Source organism: Carya illinoinensis, chromosome 10, assembly GCF_018687715.1.
Source record: "Carya illinoinensis cultivar Pawnee chromosome 10, C.illinoinensisPawnee_v1, whole genome shotgun sequence".
Lineage (NCBI taxonomy): Eukaryota > Viridiplantae > Streptophyta > Magnoliopsida > Fagales > Juglandaceae > Carya > Carya illinoinensis.
This window is the reverse complement of record NC_056761.1, coordinates 32,550,334-32,566,958: the sequence shown is the minus strand read 5'-3', so window position 1 is coordinate 32,566,958 and position 16,625 is coordinate 32,550,334.

The window sequence follows — 16,625 nt, the reverse complement described above, 5'->3', positions numbered from 1 at the left end:
ATGTATTTATTGGTCAAATAATAAGAAACGTAAGTTTTTTACTCTATACTCACCTTCTATGCTGAAGTTAAGATAACTTTCTTTAGTTTAAAGGACTGGGTTTTGGGGCCGTATGTGGGCACCCACTAAAATCTGAAGAAATTAAGTAATCAACTAGAATCTTATGCTGTAGATAGAACTAACAAAAAACTGAGCAGAGATCTTTGAAGAAAGGAAAAAAAGAAAGTAAAATGTTATCATGAGAACCAAATATTCTTTGTTAACCAACAAAAGGTTATTTCATATATAAGTCTCAGGGAGTGTGCATGAGGTTTGACAACAAGCTGGAAAAATTCTATGATATATTCTATGCTGAAATCTAAAATACTTGTGAGTCAACCAAATATCAGCCAATATACTTCTCGCTATGATATATTCATTGTACCTGACAAATAAGCCAACAGCATAATGCATGCATATGATACTCCCTAGCCCAATATGTTCATGCATGTCATTTGTACGCTCTTCTTTTTAGTAGTGTTATAATTTACTGCATGGATATATGATGACTAATGGTAAAGATCAATGCCACATGGATGCATTCATACATGACTAATGCATTATATATATGAAAGTGACTTCTGTCTTTCTTGGATTTTGACACATGGATATATATATATATATATATATATATATATATATATAATTATAGAGTATCCTGATCTTGAGGTTAGAAAAAAAAAATATTTTTGTAACTGGTATTCGAAAGTCATGTATATAGCCCCAAATTATATGCAAAAGAAATATGTTGCAGTAGAATATAATATATATTTAGTTAAAAACCAATCTAGAAGCCAAAAAATGGGGAAAAGTGTTGTAGCTACTGGAGACCAAAACAAGTAAAAAGAAAACAAAGTAAGCAAACTATTTTCAAATCAGAAACAGTAGCATAGAAAGTTAAAAACTACTAGCAGTAAGTATAAAGATCAACCCACTACTTTTACTTCTCGATGCACAATTCAAAGAACCAAAAGATATAGAAACCCAACAAGAATTTAAGACCCAAGCCTTCCAAAACCCCACTATGAGACGATCCAAATTGAACTTACAGGGCCGAAAAAGGAAAGGGCACTCCTTTTACGATTATAATTCACAATATAGAAAATTGCAAATTCTAGTGGGGTGGATCCTTGAAGCTTACGTGAGATCTCAGTGCCATGGCCAAAAATAGAGACTTCATTGGAGTAAAACATCATTAAAACTCCGCAAGTCAGTGCTATCACAGAATGGAGAATACGTATAAGAAAAAACCAAGATGATCCCATGAAACAAAAACCCTCCAAAATCTTTGTCTAAAACTTTGATCTTTTCCACTTTGGCTAATCATTAAATAGCAACCCAAGAAAAACGAACAAAATATAAATATGCCCAGATCTGGGGCATTTTTGAGGAACGAAGTATGTTTCCACCTCCACCATTTTGCCGACCAGTTTTGCAATTCTTTAAACCCGACTTCAATATTTTCATGACAGCACATGCATAAACCTTAAACAAAAAAAAACTCAAAAGGGGAAAATAAAATCATAAAGTGAACTTTGAGTTACCTAGAACAAAGCTGGGGAAAAACCTCCAGTATAATGTAGCGGGTCTGTCGCGTAAGGGTTAGGGCTGGGAACATGAATTGCACAAAGGAGAGAGAGAGAGAGAGAGAGAGAGAGAGAGAGAGAGAGAGAGAGAGAGAGAGAGAGAGCAGGAGAAGAGAAAACGATTTTCAAAATTGAAACACACCGTTTTGAGGGTAGGATACGAATTTGGAACTCAACTAAACGCACCAGTTTATTTATTCAAAACGGTGCGTCTGATGCCACATTGTGTGCCTGCATGCTGAGGCCTCCCGTATGACTGCAGTTAGAGTTTTTCTTAGATAAAAGAAAATGAAAACTTTGAATGAATATTGTATGTTCTTGGTGTTGTAAATTTGAAGTTATCAAATGATCTATTTATAGGCATATGAGACTTTATATTCAAATTTAAAAAGATTCATATGTCAAAGACAACATCATTCAGTTTTTCAAAAAATTCAAATAAAAATTTCTTCTTTTTCAATTGTCAAAAACAACATCATTCACTTTTCAAAAAATTCAAATAAAAGTTTTTCCTTTTTCATTTGTCAAAGACAATATCATTCACTTTTCAAAAATTTCAAACCTAATCCTTTTACTTTTCGTATATGACAAAATGAGTACTATTTATTTTTCAAAATTTTCAAACAAAATTATTTACCTTTTGCATAAGTCAAAAAAGAGTATCAATCACTTTTAAAAATATTCAAATAAAGCATGCACATGTGAAAAATGACAATCAATCATCTTTAATATTTTCAAAATTCAAACATTTAATCATGTTATGCACATGTGAAATATGACAATCAATCATCTTTCAAAATTTTCAAATTTAATTTTCAAAATATTCATGCATATGTGGAAAATGTATTTTAATGTTTTATGATAAAATATTAATTTTGAACTTTAATTATAATTTCAAATTTTTCAAGAGATGTATAAAATTATTCTATGAGTTTTAATGTGAATTTATTCCCTTTTTGCTCATGCTTGATTTTTTGATGTGCTTGACTCTATTGTATAGATAACTTCAGATTTAGACTCATTTATTCTTTCGTTTGTTATCATTAAAATCTATGTGTAGATATATAATTACATGAATCTTGAAACCTTGAGTTTAATATAAATCGAAACACATATTTCATATTATCCATGCTCTTCCTCTTCCTCTTCCTCATGCACACACAATCAGTTACTCACTCACACAAAATAAAAATAAAAATTAAAAAAAAATGAAGTTGAAATCACAACACAATTTTAGTGAGAAAAATGAGTGAGTTTTTGCTAAGTGAAGTGAAAAATTAGCATTTTTGACATAAAGACTTAGCTTTGGAAAGTTTAGTTTTCCTACTTTCTATTTTTTATATTGGAAAGAAAATCATGTTAGTAATTGTAATACACCAAAAGAAAATCTGGTCAAATGTATTTCTCTAATTTTGGATATATTGATATAATATTCAAGGCTAGTGGTATATGAGGGCTTTTACACCATACAACATCCATATAGTATGATTTGATTTATAAAATTCAAATTTTAAAACTTATCTTATAAATTAAATTATGTCACGTGAACGATGTGTAGTGTAAAAGCATTCAAATAGAATTATTTAATATAAAAACATAGGAAACTCAATGGATTAAATTATTTAGAATTTTATTTTGAGAGCAAAGTCAATTTGTGATCTTTAAAGTGAAGCCGAAATTTTTTGGATTTTATTGAGACACTTAGGATCTTAATTATAAATAAATAAATAAATAAAAATTGCACCATTGTTTTAGTTCCAACTTCTAAAAATTTAGGATGCAACAAAACTTTTTGTGATTTTTAAAAGCCAAGGGGGCCAATGGGAGAGTGCCACGTGTCAGCCACATCACCAGCGAGTACAACCAGTTATTTGAACACCCAAGACAATTGTAGGGCATTGAAAACAATGGCTGGTGCAATCCTCACCATTCAACTCATTAGGACTCACTCATCCGGGCAGGTTTTGAGAATGAGATGAGAATTTTTAATTTTAGATAAAAATTTAAAATATTATTTTTTAATATTATTATTGTTTTAAGATTTGAAAAAGTTAAATTATTTATTTTATTTAATGTAAAAATCTAAAAAAATTATAATAATAAGATGAAATGAGAATTTTATATCTCACCATGTCCTAAACCTACCCCACGTCTTAACTGATAAACAAGCTTCTTTTTCCCTATATTTTCTGATCTAAAACTGGAAACACATATTTCATATTTCCTCTGCTCTCTCTTCCTCACGGACACACAGTTAGTACTCACTCAAACAACAAAAATAAAGGTCAAATCACAACACAATTTTAGTGAGAAAACTGGACGAGACTAGTGATTGAGTGAAGTGAAAAGTCAACCTTTTGCCACAAGGATATAGCTTTGGTAAGTTTAATTTTCTCACTTCCTATTTTCAGCGTTGGAAATGAAATCATGTTAGTAATTGTAATATTCTAAAAGAAAATTAGATCAAAATTTTATTTTTTAAAAATTTTAGAATATATTGATCTAATATTAAAACATAGGAAACTCAATGGATTAAGTTAGTTAGAATTTTATTTCAAGAGTAAAGTCAATATGTGATCCTTAAAGTGAACCCAAAATTTTTTGAAGTTTATTGAGACACTTTATCATAACTAGACAAAAAGAGTGGCAACATTGTTTTAGTTTGAATTTTTAGAAATTTATGGTGCAACAAAAATGTTTGTGATTTTCAAATGCTGAGTAGGCCAATGTGTGTAACAACTCGGCCCATTAATTGTAAGATTGGAATATTGATAATTTTTAATGTGCCTAAACTATATTTAATGTATCATATTGGATAAGCCTACGAGTGATAAATTATTAAAATTGATTATAAGTTTTAATTAAACTCAATAACTAAATTAAATCTTATTTATTATTTATTGAATGAGTTAGACTCATTTTAAAATTTAAGAAGCAACACTATAAAGTAAGTAGTTTAATCATAAATTAGGATTAACATAAATACATTAGCTAGTTATATATACTACAATTGAAGCTAGTTCTTTAAAAGCCAGTGTTTGCGTCCCACACATGTCATGATATTTGCAAACACGTTATTGATCATGTTTTATTATGCATATTATAGTTATGTATGTATCATGCATATCATGTATCTCACGTTGCATAAAACACGAAAATTTTCATAAGAACAATTTGATAAGATTGCCATTTAGATGCATGGTGCCAATGCCATTTATAGGTGAATATACACACAAAGTTAAGCGTGGTCTACCATAGTATGTTAAAATACTATTAATGGCTCTCCTTGCAATCGTAAGATGTGAGGTTGGTGCACAACCTTACACACAGTGACCTAGATCATGCCCTCAACACACTTAGTGCTTCCACACACTCTCATTTATGATTTCAGTATTTTAATACAAAATGACTATTTATTATAAAGAATTTTTGTACTTAGTGCTTCCTTTAGAATAAAAAAAAAAAACAATATACTTTTAAGTCAGATTTAGTAGTAGCACTTCGACTCTCGTGATTTCTAAAAAAATAACGTATTTCTTAACCGTGGGGAGCGGGGTGTTACATATGGTATCGGAGAGAGGTTAACGATTTTGTAGACTTTTCTATATAAAAATAAAAAATAAATAAAAACAAAAAACAAAACAAAATACAAAGTTTAGGCCAAAGTCTGCCCAAGGCATGTCCTGTTCTCCAGTAAATATCTTGAACTATTACAATTTTGTTGTTATAATAAAGTTTCAAAGATATTTTTAGATATATGCACTTACTATGTAAAAGAGTTGTAGAGTATGAGATATGGGAGTTTCTAAAGACAGGTTAGGAAGCTTTTTCTTTTAGGATTGATGATGCATTTTGTTCATAAGGAAATAGTCCTATAATTTGTGGACTTTTATTTGAAGAAATTAGAAATGAATTTAGTGGAGTTATGAAGTTATGGCATAGATTTATGTATGGTGTATGGTATTTTAAGATGATTGGTGGTACTCTTATGTTCAATAGGTAATACAATTCTATTGCCCAATACGAGTTATAAGATTTAAGACACAAACTTTGGAGAGTCTTAGATTACGATTTAGTGACGTTATTATTTTAGGGAGAGAATGTTATTATTATTATTATTTCATGTGAAGAGTTTTATATATGTGAAGATCATTAGTTACTATTGTATGTGGGGTTGAGATAATTATTGGGTGAATTTATTAATCCCATTATTAAGGTTTATATTTGTTTAAATTTGAATTGAATTTGGAGTGTATGATGGTAGACACGTAACATAGTAACATATACACCTAAAATATTAGTGAAGCATCAAACCAAAACATGGGCAGAACGAAATTTTTTGAATATCAGGCTCAACTAAATGATTGAAGAGTAAAGTGACATGAAAAGCATATGATGAATAAGTATTAAGTTATTTAAGATCTAGAAAATTCTAAAGATGGAATTTTTATAAGGGGGAGTTTGTAATGACCTGGCCCAATAATCCGAAGATTCAAATATTAATAATTTTATTAGATCTAAATTATATTTAATAGTCCATATTAGATAAGCCCACGAGTGAAAAATTATTAAGGTTGATTATGATTTTTAATTAGGCTTAATAACTAGGTTAAATCCCATTTATTATTTATTAAAAGAGTTAGACTCCTTTTATAATTTAAAGATCGGCCATTAGAAATTTATTTCAATTTAAAATTATCACTGATTGAAATTCCTTACACAATTTCAATCACTCTTAATCATTCATTAAATGAACTACTTGAGTATGTCTTTAATTTCAAACACACTAGGTTTACAATTTTAGAATCATCTTCACCTTAAAAGTCCTAAACTCAACCCGTACAATCCTATAAATAGATTCACATGAACTGTAAGTGCACCTACCTCTTTAAGCCTAGGTCTTTTGTTCTAGCTCTTTTTTAACCTTCATCATGTCGTAACCTCATCTCCCCTACCATGAAACACGGCAAGGCCACCACCATCTCTTCCTCCCTCCTAATTACAGCCATCGTCATCATTCCATCATATCGAGATCAATTTTATATCGAAAATTACACTACAAGGTAAGTAGATTAATCATAAATTATGATTAATATATGTTAGCTAATTATATATTACTATTAAAGTTAATTATTTGAAAGCCAATGTTTATGTACCACGCATTTTATGATATTTGCAAGCATGTCATTCATCATGTTTTATTCTACATATTATAGTTATGTACATATTATGCATTTCACATTGCATAAAAACACCTAAACCTTCATAAGGTCAAGTATTAGATAAGAACAGTTTGATAAGATGGTCATTTAGATGCATAGAACCAATATGATTTATAAGTAAATGTCCAAGCCACGAAGCTAAGTGTGGTCTACCATAGTATGCTAAAATACTATTAGAAGCTCCCATTGTGGTTACAGGATGTGGGGTCAGTGCATAACCTTGTATATAGGGTTAAGTGTGTGAGTTGGTACAATAAGTAAGATAAGTCAAGATAAGTCATGTATGTCATAACATACGTATGAGCAATCATGATTTTAAGTTCTAAACATAAAATATTTTATGAAAAACTTTATGTTAATTATATTTATATTATGATGGGTTTCTTACTAAGTCATTGACTCATTTTAATTGTTTTACGCTTTTAAACCACCTCAGGTTAAAATATTTATGAAAGTAGAGTTGCAGAACGGGACGTAGTCTAAGGAGGTATGACAATGGCCTAGATCATGTACAGATATTTAAATTATGATTTTTATGACACAAATTTTGAAAAATTTTAATAAATGTTTCCCCGCATTCTCATTTATGATTTCAGTATTTTAATACAAAACGACTATATTTATTATAAGGAATCTATATACTTGACGCTTCTTTTAGAATAAAAAAACAAATATATTTTTAAATTAGATTTAGTAATAGCACTCCGACTCTTGTGATTTTCTAAATAATAAAATAACGTATTCCTTAACCATCGGAGTGGGGAGTTGCAATGTGAGAATGCCATGTGTTAGCCAGATCACCAATTGAAAAACTTTGGCTATACATATGGTACAATCCTCACAATTCACTTCATCAAGACTCACTTGTAAATAAATATAGTGGTTTAAGGGGTTGTTTGGATAGTAAGATGAGATAATATGACTTTAAATAAAAATTAAAAGTTGAATAAAATATTGTTAAAATATTATTTTTTAATAATATTATTATTTTTTTGGATTAGAAAAAGTTGAATTGAAACTTAAAAAAGTTAAATTGTTTATTATATTTTGTATTAAAATTTAGAAAAGTTATAATAATAAAATGAGATGAGATGGATTAAGAGTAGGGGTGAGTTCGGTCCGGTCCGGTCCGGTCCGGGGAGGTTTTGTGGACCGGACCGGACCTATTCGGTCCAGGGTTTTCCCACCCTGGACCGGACCGAACTCCATCAGGACCGGTCCGGTCCGGTCCTATTCGGTCCGGTCCGGTCCGGTCGGTCCATTCGGTCCAAGGTTGACTTTTTTTTTTGTTTTTTTTTTTTAATCTAATGACATTTTTTTTAATATTTATGTAATTATATTGTAATATATTGTAATATATATACATATAGTATTATATATATATATTAGTAATATGCTAATACTATTAGTCTATTAGTAATAATACTATAACTAATAAATATATGTAATAATAACTATACTATAACTAATAACTATATGTAATTATAATAATAATGATAACTATATATTTATATAATATGCTAATATTTAATGACATTTTTTTTAATATTTATGTAATTATATTGTAATATATTTAATATATATATATACATATAGTATACTATTATATATATTAGTAATATGCTAATACTATTATATAAATAATATATATAAATAATATATATATTTTTTTTCCTATTCGGTCCGGTCCGGTCCGGTCCGGGGTGAAAAACTCCCGGACCGGGACCGGACCGAATCTTTTCGGTCCCTTAAAAATGGGACCGGACCGGACCGGACCCAATTCGGTCCGGTCCGGTCCGGTCCAAACAGTGCCGGTCCGGTCGGTTTTGCCGGTCCGGACCGGCCGATGCTCACCCCTAATTAAGAGCGTTTCTCAATCCAAAAAGCCCCTTAAGTCTTAATCAATAAGTATGCTTGTTTTTCCCTTGATTTCCTTATCTGCAACAGAAGAAAAATGCTTTATCTCCCGACAAAGCATCTCGATAGTGTGTCTCGATAATTTTTTTTTTAAGTGATTAAGGAATTATTTTTTAATGATGTTGTGAATTTTTTATTTTTAAAAAAGTTAAAGATGATTAAAAAAAATAGGTGAAAAAAAAGGAAAAAAAATTGCAATGATCAGGAAAGTCTCTCGGTAGCTATATAATCACTCTAAACTGATACACATATTTCATATTTCCTCTGCTCTTACTCTTCCTCACGCGCACACAGTCGGTTACTCAAACAACAAAATCAAACTCAAATCACAACACAATTTTAGTGAGAAAAAGGAGGGAGGCACTAGCCTAGTGAAGTGAAAAATCAGCCGTTTGCCACAAGGATTTAGCTTTGGTAAGTTTAATTTTCCCACTTCTTATTTTCTGTGTTGGAAAGAAAATTGTGTTAGTAATTTTAATACCCTAAAGGCAAAATTTACCACATGTATTTCTTTCATTTTTTAATATATTAATCCAATATAAAAATATAGGAAACTCAATGGATGGATTAGGCTAGTTAGAATTTTTATATCAAGAGAAAAGTCAATTCGTAATCCTTAAAGTGAACCTCAAACTTCTTGGATTTTATTGAGACTATTAGGATTAGATTAAAAAGAATTGTACCATTGGTCTAGTTAGAATTTTCAGAAGTTTATGGTGTAATATTCTCGTGATTTTTGAATGCCAAGTGGGCGAATGGGCAAATGACACGTGTCAGCCCAATAACTAGCTAGTAGAACCAATTATTTGAACGTCCAAGATACCTATAGGGCATTGAGAAATTGTGGCTATACGCATGGTTCGATCGTCCCCATTCAATTAATCAAGAAAAGCCTAAGTGTCAATAAAGCTAATGGTTTAATTTTTAACTCTTAAGAGCATTTTCATTAAAATAACCAAAGCCAAATCTTTGCCTTAGCTAATATGAAAAGAATTTGGTTTTAACTATTCTATTCACCTGCCAACGGCCATTGGCCTGATGGCATGAAGCCCCACCTCCAAAAGTGAGGTTTGGGATTCGATCCCCTCCCCAAATCCCCATATCAAAAAAAAAAAAAAAAAAAAAAAACAAACAACTATTCTATTCACCTTAAATCTAAGAGTTTTGCTACGTACAAGCACAGTCGCATACTAATCTGTGTACCAACATTGATTTATTCATGTTTAAAATTTAAATTAACATTATTTTCCATAAAATCTACTTTTTAACCAATCACATTAAATTGGTGCACAGATTAGTACATAATTGTGCTTGTAACTATACTTTTCCTTAATCTAATATAAAACTATAAGAAACTCAATGGATTAAATTAGTTAGAATTTTATTTCGAGAGCAAAGTCAACATGTGATCCTTAAACTGAGCTTGAAACTTTTTTAATTTTATTGAGATACTTAAAAATCATAACTAGACAGAAAATTATACGATTAGTTTATATACGATTAGTTTAGTTAGAATTTTTAAAAGGGTAATGTTATGTATAGTTATTTTTATATATTTTTTATGTAGTTTATTAATATGATTAATTATATTAATTTTTTTAATATTTAATCAATTATATTATTAAAATATATAAAATAATACGTAAAAATAATTATATATAAAATTTTTATTTTAAAAACTTATGTTGTAATAAATGATTTTGTTATTTGGATGCAAGTGGGCCATTGGGGGACTGTCATGTGTTAGCCAAGTCACTAGCCGGCAGAATCACTTATTTGAACGCCCAAAACGGTTGTAGGGCAAAAATAAAATAAAAATGGTACACACATGGTGCAATCCTCACCATTTAATTAATCAAGACTTGCTCGCATGTCAATAAAGATAGTGGTTTAAGTCTTAACCAATAAGTAAAGGATGAAACAACTTTTTTAGAATAGGCTTAGTAAAAATATCTCAATTTAAAATTTTTATTTTATTATTATATTTTTTTTTAAAATTTTACATAAAATATAATAACCAATTTAACATTTTTAAATTATAATTTAATTTTTTCAAATTTTAAAACAATAATAATACTAAAAAATAATATTTTAAATTTTCATTTTAAGTCAAAATTCTCATCTTACTTACAAAGCCTACCCTAAAGTATTTCCTTTCTCATCACCTAGTTTAGTCGAGTTCATCTTTCACATAGCTCTTAAATCCGAGCTTTGCATTCACACTAACAACCAAAGGAGGAAATAACTTCTTGTTTCCGTCCTTGTCACATATCAAAGTAGAGCTCATCTCCCACTACCCCAAAATCGAGTTCCATACTCACACCTGCGACCAAAAGAGAAAACAACTTTTTTAAGTATTTTTCTCCTTGCCCTTAAGTGTGGTCGTGCCCATCTCCTACCTAAACATAAAATTCAAGTGCCTCCACACACTCTTGGCAAACAAATGGGGAAATAACTTAGTTAAGTGTTTCCCTCCTCATCCCTAAGTGCAGTTGAGCTCATCTCCTATCTATACATAAAAGCTGAGTGCCTCCACTTGCCCTCCGGCGAACAAAGGAGGAACACCTTAGTTAAGTGTGTCTCATTTCCATTAAGTGTGGTTGAGCCCATCTCCTACCTAGACATAAAATTTGAGTGCCTACACTCGCTTATAGCGAATAAAGAAGGAAACAACTTAGTTAAATGTTTCCCTTCTCGCCACCTAACTAGGTTGAGCTCACCTCCTGCCTAGCCCCAAGGCTAAGTTTAGCACTCTCATTGGTGACCGAAGGAGAAGATAACTTCCTTAAACATTTCTCTCCTCGCCACCTAGTGTGGTCTAGCCTATCTCTTGCCTACTCTTCTGAGCCAAGCATTCTCACGCTTGCACTTGGCCATCAACTTTAGCGCATCTTTGCCAGCAAATCCTGAGTGTTCACACTTATGCCACAAATGCCACAAACAGTTTATCTTTGGGAAAGATGCCCCGAGTTTTGCAACCTCCTCATACGGGTTACCTTTAAAAATAGTCAACAGACTTGGCAACTGTCTAAGATAGACCTAGGGGATTGACGGGCTCTCTGACCACTTAGTTCAAGTTACAACAGACAAACTTTAATGTCAACACCAAAATGAAAACATTAACAGAAAATTGCATCAAGGGGCAAAAAACTCACTACTAACAACAATAAAAAAAGGATAAAGGAAATACACACTCTTTTCTAACAATAAGTGGTCACCTTGCTTATGATAAACGGTCACATGAAGCCATTTGAACGTTCGATTATTAGGCAAAGGTTCATACAAACCAACTTCTTAGAGGCCCATCTTCAAAGGCCGTTACTACAAATTTTGTATGTCTTCTCAAGCTTCACACTCGGAGATCTACATTGCTTTGCACAAAAAACCAAAGACTAGTTCTTAGAATTTGTTTTTCTACAAATTATCTTTATCAATCTTTATCAAGGCTTGACTTAAGATTCTTAAGGCCTTCTTATTGAGCAAATCTACTTTAAGAATTACGGGCATCTGTTAAGGATAAAGTTGACTAGGTCTTGTCTATTGAAAACCTATCACTAATAATAAGTGAAGAGTTAAAGCAAAGAAATAAGGCACGTAAGAGATAAGTTGAAAGAAATTGACTCGGGCTTCTAAAAAGAAAGGATTTCATAAGACAAGTAGTACTCATTTACTTTAAGGAATGAAATAGATCTCTATATAAGGAGGAGATTTCTACAAATCTAGGTGGACTCTCAACGACTTCTCTACGCACAGACTCCACCACACACTATGACTCCCGATGATTTCTATCAAGGGATGAATTATCTTTAACCTCTTAAAATCTTAAATTCCTCCATTGTATTGAGAGATATACAAGATTATGAGAGACTAGAAAATTATCTATTATAATAAATTTCACCCATAAATAACTCATGGATTTAGATTTTTAAAAATACGTAAATTTTTATATCTATCTCTATTTATATTTATATATTATTTATTCTCATTGATGTACGTCTGAACACCATAAGAGATGCCCAAATTGTTATTGTGGGCTATTTGACTGCATCATTGAGACCCGACTATTTATCCGTTCTGTCCTTTTGTGCAAGTATATGCATCAAGAGTGGTTTAATGATAGAAAAGTACAACATTCGCATATTGACAATGAAATCAATATTCATAGCCTATATAATTTTTGAAGCTCTAAGAGCCTTGTTTCGAAACACGTCAACCTCTTTTCTTTATAACCTTGTATTAGTTTTCTTTCCTCTATAATTACTTATATAAAAAAAATGTTATAAAACTATCGAAAGGAGAGAGAAAGAGATAGAGTTCAGAGAGGTTATGAAACTTATGAATTTCTTAAAGGATTCAACGATATATATATATATAGGAGTACAAAGGGGACTATACTTTTTACGACTAGTACTATGCATTTTGCGGCTAGCTCATTATGCACTATGCATTTTACAGCTAGCTCACTATGCTAGCACTATGCACTATGCATTTTGCGGCTAGCTCACTATGCTAGCACTATGCACTATGTATTTTGCGGCTAACTCACTGTGGTCATACAATTTATTTAACAACAATGTTATTTTACAACACTACCCCTTTGGATGACTAAATATAAAGAATATGTCTCGTTAAAACCTTGCCAAGGAAAAACCCTATGGGAAAAAACCAATGGCGAAGGAAAAAGAGTACAATATTCATGTGTACCGTGAAATGCTTTAAGATTGCCTCATTAAAACCTTGCAAAGGAAAACCCAGTGGCATAAAACCTTAATGAAGGAAAAAGAGTACAATCATCATAAGTCTTCAAGACATTACTCCCCCTGAAAAGTGCACGATAAAAGGTCTTCAAGTCTCCACATTCCAATGTTCTGTACAATCTTCTTAAATGTTGCAGTTGGTAATGTTTTTGTAAATAAATCTGCCAGATTATCACTTGATCGTATCTGCTTGACTTTAATTTCACCTTTCTCCTGAAGTTCATGAGTATAAAAGAATTTAGGTGAAATATGTTTGGTTCTATCACTTTTGATATATCCTCTTCTAATTTGAGTAATACAAGCAGTATTATTTTCGTATAAAGTTGTTGGACTATCATTAATCACTGGAAGACCACACTTTTCTTGAATATGTTGGATTATTGATCTTAGCCAAATGCATTCTCGACTTGCTTCATGAATTGCAATGATCTCTGAGTGATTTGAAGAGGTAGTAGATAGTGTTTGTTTGACAGATCTCCATGATATAGCAGAATTTCCATAAGTAAATACATATCCAGTTTGAGATCTACCTCTGTGTGGATCTGAAAGATAACCTGCATCTGCATATCCAACTAATTGTGGACTTGAACCATGTTGATAAAATAATCCCATATCAACCGTACCTCGAAGGTATCGAAGGATATGTTTAATGCCATTCCAATGTCTTCGAGTTGGTGCGGAACTATATCTTGCAAGTAAATTAATTGAAAATGTAATATCAAGCCGAGTGCAATTTACAAGATACATCAGGGCTCCAATTGCATTGAGATAAGGTATTTCAGGATCAAGAATTTTTTCATTGTCTTCACAAGGATGAAATGGATCCTTCTGCACATCAAGTGATCGAACAACCATTGGAGTACTCAGGGGATGAACTTTGTCCGTGTAAAATTGTTTCAAGACTTTCTCTGTATAATTTGACTGCTGAATGAGAATTCCATTTGGCAAACGCTCGAGTTGCAGGTCGAGACAAAATTTCGTTTTGCCAAGATCCTTCATTTCAAATTAATTTTTTAAATATGCAACAGTTTTTCTAATCTCTTCAGGAGTTCCAACAAGATTTAGATCATCAATATAAACCACAATAATAACAAATCCAGAGTCTGATTTCTTAATAAAAACACATGGGCATATTGAATTATTCTCAAATCCTTCTTTCAATAGATATTCGCTAAGGCGTTTATACCACATGCGTCCGGATTGCTTTAATCCATATAAAGATCTTTGAAACTTAATAAAATACATACTTCTGGATGTACTCAGATTAGAAGCTTCAGACATTTTATATCATTCAGGGATTTTCATATATATGTCATGATCTAATGATCCATATAAATATGCAGTGACCACATACATCAACTGCATATCCAATCTTTTTATAACTGCCAAACTGATCAAATATCTGAATGTGATTGCATCCATAATAGGAGAGTATGTTTCCTCATAATCAATCCCCGGTTTCTGCAGGAAATCTTGTGCAACAAGTCGTGCTTTATATCGCACAATTTCATTGCTTTCATTACGCTTACGTATAAATACCCATTTATATCCAACAGGCATTACACCCTTTGGTGTTTGTACAATTGGTCCAAAGACCTCTCGCTTTGCTAGCGAGTTTAATTCAGCTTCAATAGCTGATTTCCATTTTGGCCAGTCATTTCTACGTCGACATTCTTCTACAGTTCTTGACTCAATTTCTTCATTACTTCTGGTAATGTCAAGAGTCATTTTATATGAAAATATGTTGTCGATAACAGTTTTATTTCTATTCAAAATTTCTCCTGTACTCATGAAATGTATCGAGATCTCGTTATTTTCAGGTACCTGTCCCTCTTCAAGGGAAGACATTTCATGAAATACCTCTTCAGGAGGTTCTTTCTCAGGAGATTTACTCTCTTCAGGAGCATCAATTACTCTTATGGCCTGTGTTGGTATGGACTTTTCAGGAGTACCAAATTCATTTTGTATTTTCCTCTTCCGAGGAATTTTGTCCTTAGCACCAATAGGCCGTCCACGCTTCAGGCGTATCTTAGACTCCCCTATTGCTGTTTTGGCAACTTGTCCTTCAGGGACTGCAATCCTTACTGGAACATTAACAGTAGGAATATATGATTTTACCACACCTTTAGTGTCAGTAAATACATCTAGTAATTAGTTTGCAACACTTTGCAAATGAATAATCTTTTGAACCTCTAGATTACATTATTTTGTACGAAGATCAAATTGGGAAAGAGCTTTATTTTTCCAAGTAATTTCCTGTCGTGCTTCAGGCACCGACTTCTCATTACCCAATGTTGGAAAAATAGATTCGTCAAAATGACAATCCTCAAAACGTGCCTTAAACATATCCCCTGTAAGAGGCTCAAGGTATCTGATAATAGATGGAGAATCAAACCCAACATATATCCCAAGTCTACGTTGAGGGCCCATCTTTGTACGTTGTGGAGGTGCAATTGGAACATATACAGTACATCCAAAAATACGAAGATGAGAAATATTTGGTTGCTGACCAAATGCAAGCTGTAATGGTAAATATTTGTGATATGCTGATGGCCTAACTCGAATTAATGATGTTACATGAATTATAGCATGTCCCCGAGTAGAAATAGGAAGATTTGATTTCATGAATAAAGGTCTAGCGATTAGTTGAAGCTTTTTAATCAATGATTCAGCTAAACCATTTTGAGTGTGTGTGTGGGCAACTGGATATTCAACATCTATTCCTATTGACATGCAATAATTACCAAAAGCTTGAGATGTAAATTCTCCTCCATTATCCAATTGAATAAATTTAATTGGATAGTCAGGGAATTGTGCTCGTAACTTAATTATTTATGCAAGAAGTTTAGCAAATGCAACATTTCTAGTGGAAAGTAGACAAACATGTGACCATCGACTTGATGCATCAATTAAAACCATAAAATATCTGAACGGTCCACTTGATGGTTGAATAGGCCCACATATATCCCCATGAATCCTTTGTAAAAAAGATGGAGATTCAAAAACAATCTTTGAGATAGATGGTTTGATAATCAATTTACTTTGAGAACATGCAGAGCATGGATATTCATTGGGTAAGATAATCTTCTGATTCTTTAGGGATG